Source organism: Lolium rigidum, chromosome 4 (genome assembly GCF_022539505.1).
Source record: "Lolium rigidum isolate FL_2022 chromosome 4, APGP_CSIRO_Lrig_0.1, whole genome shotgun sequence".
NCBI classification, from domain to species: domain Eukaryota; kingdom Viridiplantae; phylum Streptophyta; class Magnoliopsida; order Poales; family Poaceae; genus Lolium; species Lolium rigidum.
The window spans coordinates 14,912,773-14,920,048 of record NC_061511.1 but is presented as its reverse complement, the minus strand read 5'-3'; positions in this window follow the sequence as shown (position 1 = coordinate 14,920,048).

The following is a 7,276-nucleotide window of genomic DNA, read 5'->3' as shown; positions in this document are numbered from 1 at the left end:
GACAATATCCCACTCTTGATCCATATGCCTCAACTCATACTTTTCGAATACTTAATACCACCTTTATAACCACCCATTTACGCAGTGGCGTTTGATGTAATCAAAGTACCCTTCCGGTATAAGTGATTTACATGATCTCATGGTCGAAGGACTAGGTAACTATGTATCGGAAGCTTATATCAACTTGAACTTAATGACGTGATCTTATGCTACGCTTATTTGGGTGTGTGTCCATTACATCATTCATCAATGACATAACCTTGTTATTAATAACATCCAATGTTCATGATCACGAAACCATGATCATCTATTAATCAACAAGCTAGTTATACAAGAGGCTTACTAGGGACTCCTTGTTGTTTACATAACACACATGTATCAATGTTTCGGTTAATGCAATTATAGCATGGTATGCAAACATTTATCATAAACATAAAGATATATAATAACCACTTTCTTATTGCCTCTTGGGCATATCTCCAACAGTCTCCCACTTGCACTAGAGTCAATAATCTAGATTATATTGTAAGGTACCTAACACCCATGGCATTCTGGTGTTGGTCATGCTTTGCCCTAGGGAGAGCTTTAGTCAACGGATCTGCCACATTCAGATCTGTGTGTACTTTGCAAATCTTTACTTCTCCATCTTCGATGTACTCGCGAATCGAATGAAAACGCAGCTTGATATGCTTCAGCTTCTTGTGTGACCTTGGTTCTTGTGCATTGGCGATGGCACCCATGTTGTCACAATAGATGACTAGTGGATCCAATGCACTAGGAACCACACCAAGCTCAACAATGAACCTCTTCATCCATACCGCTTCCGATGAAGCCTCCGAAGCCGCTATGTATTCCGATTTAGTTGAAGACTTCGCCACCGTGCACTGCTTGGAGCTGCACCAGCTTACTACAGCACCATTCAATATAAACACGTACCCAGACTGAGACTTAGAGTCATCAGGATCAGTGTTCCAACTTGCATCGGTGTAACTGATTACAACGAGCTCTTGTCACCGCCATAACAAAGAAACATATCCTTAGTCCTTCAAGTACTTCATGATATTCTTGACCGCTGTCCAGTGTTCCAATCCTGGATCACTTTGATATCTGCTGGTCAAACTAACAGCATGTGCGATATCCGGTCTAGTACACAACATGCCATACATGATAGAGCCTACTGCCGAGGCATAGGGGATCTTGTTCATCCTCTCTCTTTCTTCTGCCGTAGTCGGACCTTGAGTCTTACTCAAGACCTTACCTGGCAACATAGGTAAGAACCCTTTCTTACTTTCATCCATTCTAAACTTCTTTAGAATCTTGGCCAGGTATGTACTTTGTGAAAACCCTATTAGGCGTCTTGATCTATCTCTATAAATCTTGATGCCTAAAATGTACGCTGCTTCACCAAGGGCTTTCATTGAAAAACACTTATTCAAATAACCTTTACACTGCTTAATAGTTTTATATCATTCCCAATCAAAAATATGTCATCTACATATAATATCAGGAATGCTACAGAGCTCCCACTCACTTTCTTGTAAATACATGCCTCTCCATGACACTGTATAAAGCCGAAGTCTTTGATCACCTTATCAAAGCGTCGGTTCCAACTCCGGGATGCTTGCTTCAGTCCATAAATGGAACGCTAAAGTTTGCATACCTTGTCAGCATTTTTAGGATCGACAAAACCTTTGGGTTGTACCATATACAACTCTTCCTCAATATCACCATTAAGGAACGCCGTTTTGACATCCATACTGCCAAATCTCATAATCAAAAAATGCAGCTATTGCCAACAAAATCCTCACGGACTTTAGCTTCGCTACGGGTGAGAAGGTCTCATCGTAGTCAACTCCTTGAATTTGTCGGAAACCCTTTGCGACAAGTCGAGCTTTATAGACGAGTAACATTACCATCAGCATCTGTTTTTCTCTTGAAGATCCATTTATTCTCGATAGCCTTGCGGCTATCAGGTAAGTCTACCAAAGTCCACACTTTGTTATCATACATGGATCCCATTTTGGATTTCATGGCTTCTTGCCATTTGTTGGAATACGGGCTCATCGTCGCTTCTTCATACGTCGCGGGGTCTTCATCATTGTTGTCCACAATCATGACATTTAGACAAGGATCATACCAATCAGGAGTGGTACGCTCCCTTGTCGATCTACGAGGTTCAGTAGTTACCTCGTTCGAAGTTTCATGATCATTATCATTTGCTTCCTCTCTTATCGGTGTAGGCTGTACAGGAACATCTTCCAGCACTGCGCTACTCTGATCTACGAGAGAAGGTTCAATAACCTAGTTGACAAGGGATTAACTTGTCAATGCCTACAAGTAGTAGACTAGGGTTTCGTTGGATGTAGAGGGCAAGTAGATCTCGAAGGTTTCAGCCGAAAAGTACTCGACGATGTAAAAACTAGGGTTTGTGAGACAATGAATCGATGCTTTCTTTGTCCCTCAACTCCCCCTTATATAAGAGGTGGAGGCGAGGGATTCGTATTGTACAAGTTACAGAGTCCGGGAGGGTTTCCAACTCATCCCGCAAGATTACAAATATCATCTCCTAATACAACTCTAGCTTTCCTTAATATCAACCTGGGCTTCCGATTCTTCTTATTCTTCGAGTCGTTGGGCCTTCAGTAAACCCCGGGTACTATCTTCGGCAGGCCCATTAGGGATGCCTATGTCAGTAGCCCCCGAGATTTTGCTTGAATCGTAGAGTCAGGGAAAATCTCCACTGTTTATATTTACTCGACAACTTTAAATTCCTCTATATTTCTTCATATGAATTTCTATATTGTACAGGGATAATGGTAGTTGGGGCTAGTTCATCTGACGGATCAGGTACTAGTTAACTGCTCTAGTGGCAATCCGCAAAAAACTACTTCATGATCACGTCCCTGGACATGATCTCGGGATACTGGTGTAAACTTCGACGAGTGCCGCTTAAGGTCTTACCATTCCGTCGAGTCCCGGTCATATTTATCGGGTACCTAACGCGTCCGTTAGGATTTTTCTTCGTATCCGTTGATACGGATAAAAGTAACAAACCGACGTCGAGACGGCGCCACGCCACTCGGAATGGATCCGGGGTCTTACCTTCGCAAAGTTTTGCGGCATTCGAAAATATTCGCAACTTTGGCGTTACGAGAATATATTGTCGAGTGCTTATTCGGCTGTTGGAATGGCACATTTTATTGAGTCAGCGGATGACTTATATTGCTCTCCCGATGGGAGTATATGTAGAGTTACTTATAACTCGAAATATACTCTCTTGTTCTTTTATCTTTTTTTTTTCAATTTCATCGGGCACGCGAACAGCGTTCCCGATGGGAGTAGCCCCCGAGGCTACAACCAAGGACTTGTGCTTGGGTGTAGGCTCCACGCTTTATGCCGCTATATTTTCTTTCTCTCCCGAAATTTCCAAATCTCTCGGGTGCGCGAACAGCGCTCCCGATGGGAGTAGCCCCCGAGGCTATGAACAAATATTTTGTATTTGATCATAGGCTCACACCATTTTTATTTTGTCGTTCTCGAACTTTTCATTTTTCCCAAAGTAGCCCCCGAGCATTTGGGCAAAAACTTGTATTTGATCAAAGGCTTTCGAAATACTCAACAATCCTCTGCTATCGCCATTCTTACAGACCTTCGTAGCCGAAATTTTCTCTTGTCAAGGTGACATCATTGCTGACGATAACCACGATCACTGTATTAGGAAAACGCGAGAGCTTCTCTCCCTCTGTCTCGTGGACCCAAATTTTTACCACGGTGACACGTCGTGCAAGTGGGGGACACACATCCTCCACTTTTCCTGGCGCACGTACTGTAACTTCCTTAAGTTGAAATTACTTTTTTACCCCTGTTCCATTTGTACATCATCTAACGCACACTTTTTCCATCCAACGGTACGCCGCTTTGCCGCACCTCTATTTAAGGTCCCCTTCTTCTTCCTCCAGCACTTTCGCTCGCGCCGCTCCCCTGTTCTCCTCTTACGAAAATCTCCTCTTGCGCCCCACAGTTCCCTGGGCTCAACTTCTCTCGAGCTGCACTCCTGCGCCATTGTTGATGCCACCGCGCAGACTGACCAAGCACAGCACGCCAGAATCAACGATGGCTTCCATAGATCTGGGGAGCGCTGAGTGGGAGAGATCCAAAATCTCTACCCAAGACATCAACCTCCTGAAGAAACTGGGGATCAGCAAGAAACCGAAGGCGCTGTGCTTCCCCATCGAAGAGAGCTACCCAACCCCTCCAATGGAGTATCGGGTTAGTTTCATCGATCATCTCATCCGCGGCCTTTCTGCCCCATTCACCCTTTTCTTCGGGGGTTGCTTTTTGTTTATGGATTGCAACTTCATCACCTCACTCCCAACTCTATCCTCCACATTTCCATCTTCATCACCCTTTGTGAATCCTTCCTCGGCGTCCAGCCTAACTGGGCGTTGTGGAAGCGTATCTTTTTCTGTCGCCGTAATGGCTCTCCCAATGTCGCCTATAACATAGGCGGCGTTGTTATCTGCGTTCGCCCTGATGTCGAATACTTCGACGTCAAATTCCCTGACTCAGTTCAAGGGTGGCGCAAAAAATGGCTATACATCCATGAGGAGAACCATGGATGTGCTGAAGACAACATCCCTCCTTTTGATGGTGCCGAGAAAATCTTCCGCCGCCGCTCCTGGGATGCAGAGGCTACCGAGGAAGAAAAAATGGCGACAGAGGCATTGATGACCCGTATCCACGATCTGCAAAACACCCGCGGCAAAGAACTGTCGGGTATCCAGATCACGACATATTTCCTTAGAATCAGAGTGCAGCCTCTGCAGGCTCGCAAAAATCCCCTCTGGAAGTATACTGGCGACAATGATGTGGATCGTTTGTCGGTAGATTTATCGGTCAAAGATTTAGAAAAACTTGTCTGGAAAATCTCCTCCCTCAGCAAGAAAGATCCTGTCCCTTCTTCTTGTCGCGTAAAACCATATAGCGCCACTAATGCGCTTCCCAAGGTAACCTTTGTCGACTTTCTCATATTTGTTTGACATCCCTTCCATAACTCTTTTATTGACATCTCCCTTTGTTTATTATATATGTTTTTTATAGGACCATCCAGGCCTTGTCTCTCTTCCCCCCTTCCTGAGGGTGGAGAAGTCGAAGAACGAGCCGTTGTCACTGATGATAACCAAGATGCTCCTTCTTTTGAGAATGAACCCGCAGGTTCTCGAAAATCTGCGGGATCCTCTGAAAAGGATGCTGCCTCTGAAGCTACCGCATCGGCTCAGTCTCCTCCTCCTGCTGTTTCTCCAAAGAACAAAAGGAAAAGGACAGACGTCGAAGATTCCGGCACCTCCAAAGCCGAAGAAACTGCTCCTTCACGTCGGAAAGCAGCTTTCGATCCATACCTTGACGCCCTTGTCAGTTCGTAAGTTACTCCTTGACACTCGCTGTTTTAATTCTTGATTTTTTTTTGTCTATCTTGCTTCTTATACTGCCGCAATTTAATTGTAGTGGTGACGAGGAAGAAATGCCAGCTACTGATGCGACTGCTCGAACAAGTACGTCGCATACTCTAGTTGTTTCTGAAGTGCCAGTTGAAGGAGAAGAATCTTCGCCTCCTCAACAAAACACCGACGCACCTACTCCTCCTGCAAGCCCTCTTGTCCCTTCACCAAAAAGGGCAAGGGTTGAAACAATCACGGAGCCTACCTTGCAATTGGGTAGCTCCTCGACTCCTCTTTTGGATGATGTAAGTCCTTGAATGCTTTCTGATGCTGTCGATGTTTTCTCTGATTGCTTCTTTTAATTTTGTGCCATCTCACTTTTTCCCCTACCGACGCTTTCTTCCTCTATCTTTCTTTTAACAGCCTTCGATTAAGGAATTCATCCGCTTCGGTGCCCAATTCGTTGGGTACCGCGATTATGCTAGCAAAGCTGAAGGTAATGTCTTCCTGCTTCTCTTTATCCTTGCCTTCTCACTCCTTTCTTGTCGTGATTTTAACTATATTTAACTATCTTGGCAGAAAAGCTGGCGGAGGCCAACGAGCGTGCCAACACACTTGCTCAAAAATTAGAGCAAAGTGAAGAGGCTCGTAAGAAGGCCGAATCAGATGCTAGTAAGGCTAGGGCAGTGGCTGACAAGGCCAAAGCTGACGCAGCTGGTGTCGAAGAACTCAAGGAGAGGCTTCACGACGCCGAGACTTCGCTGGGCGAGCATATAACCACACAATCTGCTCGCGAAGACGCGATTATCAAACGCCTGAAGTCACAAAACCGTCGCTTTGTCAGTGAGTACCTGAACCATTTTGTACTCTTTGGACTTGCTTTCCTTGTTTGTTGATCAATAAATTTTTGTCTCGACAGATAAGACATCTCAAGAATTTGAACTTGAAGATCCCGGCAATGATCCTCTTCTTGACGCACTTGCGTTTCTTGAGTTTCATGGGACAGAAGCACGCGACGGCATTGATCACGCCAAGGAAGGACTGTCGCGGCTCTTCCCTTACTTCTTCCCGAAGAAAGAGGAACCCGCGACTTTTCTTGCTCTTGCCAAGTGCTTTAATCCACCAGAAGATCTTGGACTGAAGCTGCGCCAAGAAAATATGAAGGTTGCTGTTGAAAGCACTGTCGCCCTGGTTCCTGACAGCCAGCAAAACGTCGACTGGACCAAAGTTGGCGACACACAAGAGATGGAGACCACAAAGTGGCGATCGCTGATCAAGGCTGCGAAGCCTAACACCAAGAAGATCCTTGCTTATCTTGGATTCAAGCCTACTCCTGCCCCTAGCTCGTCAAAGCCGGAGGTCTAGTAGAATGCCCTATCTTTTTCTGTTTTTCATTTTTCCTGTTCCTTCTGAAGTTGTCGCTACAGTAGCTTTGGCGACAACTGTCGTAGTAATTCTTTTGAAGACTCCTTCTGTAATATTTATGTAAATGTCCCGAAGATCAATGGAATTCTATTTTGCGTGATCATTGATACTGAAATTTTCTTTTTCAGTTGATATTTGATAACTACTCCGCAAATCCTCATCCTGCCGACACTTTTCCCGCATCCTCCTTCTCGAAGAAAACACTTGTCGCTGATGACCTTGTCGAAGGTTCTTCGAGTAAACATTCCTCGCAAGATTTGCAAGAACTTCGCCAACAACTTCAGTCCATGAAAAAGCAGACTCTTGTGATGATGGATTAGTCCCGAAAGTCATCCGAAAGGGAGAAAATTACACTTCAACAGGCTCAAGATGCCATAGCTGCCAAAGAAGCTGCTTTAGCTGAAGCCGCGAAA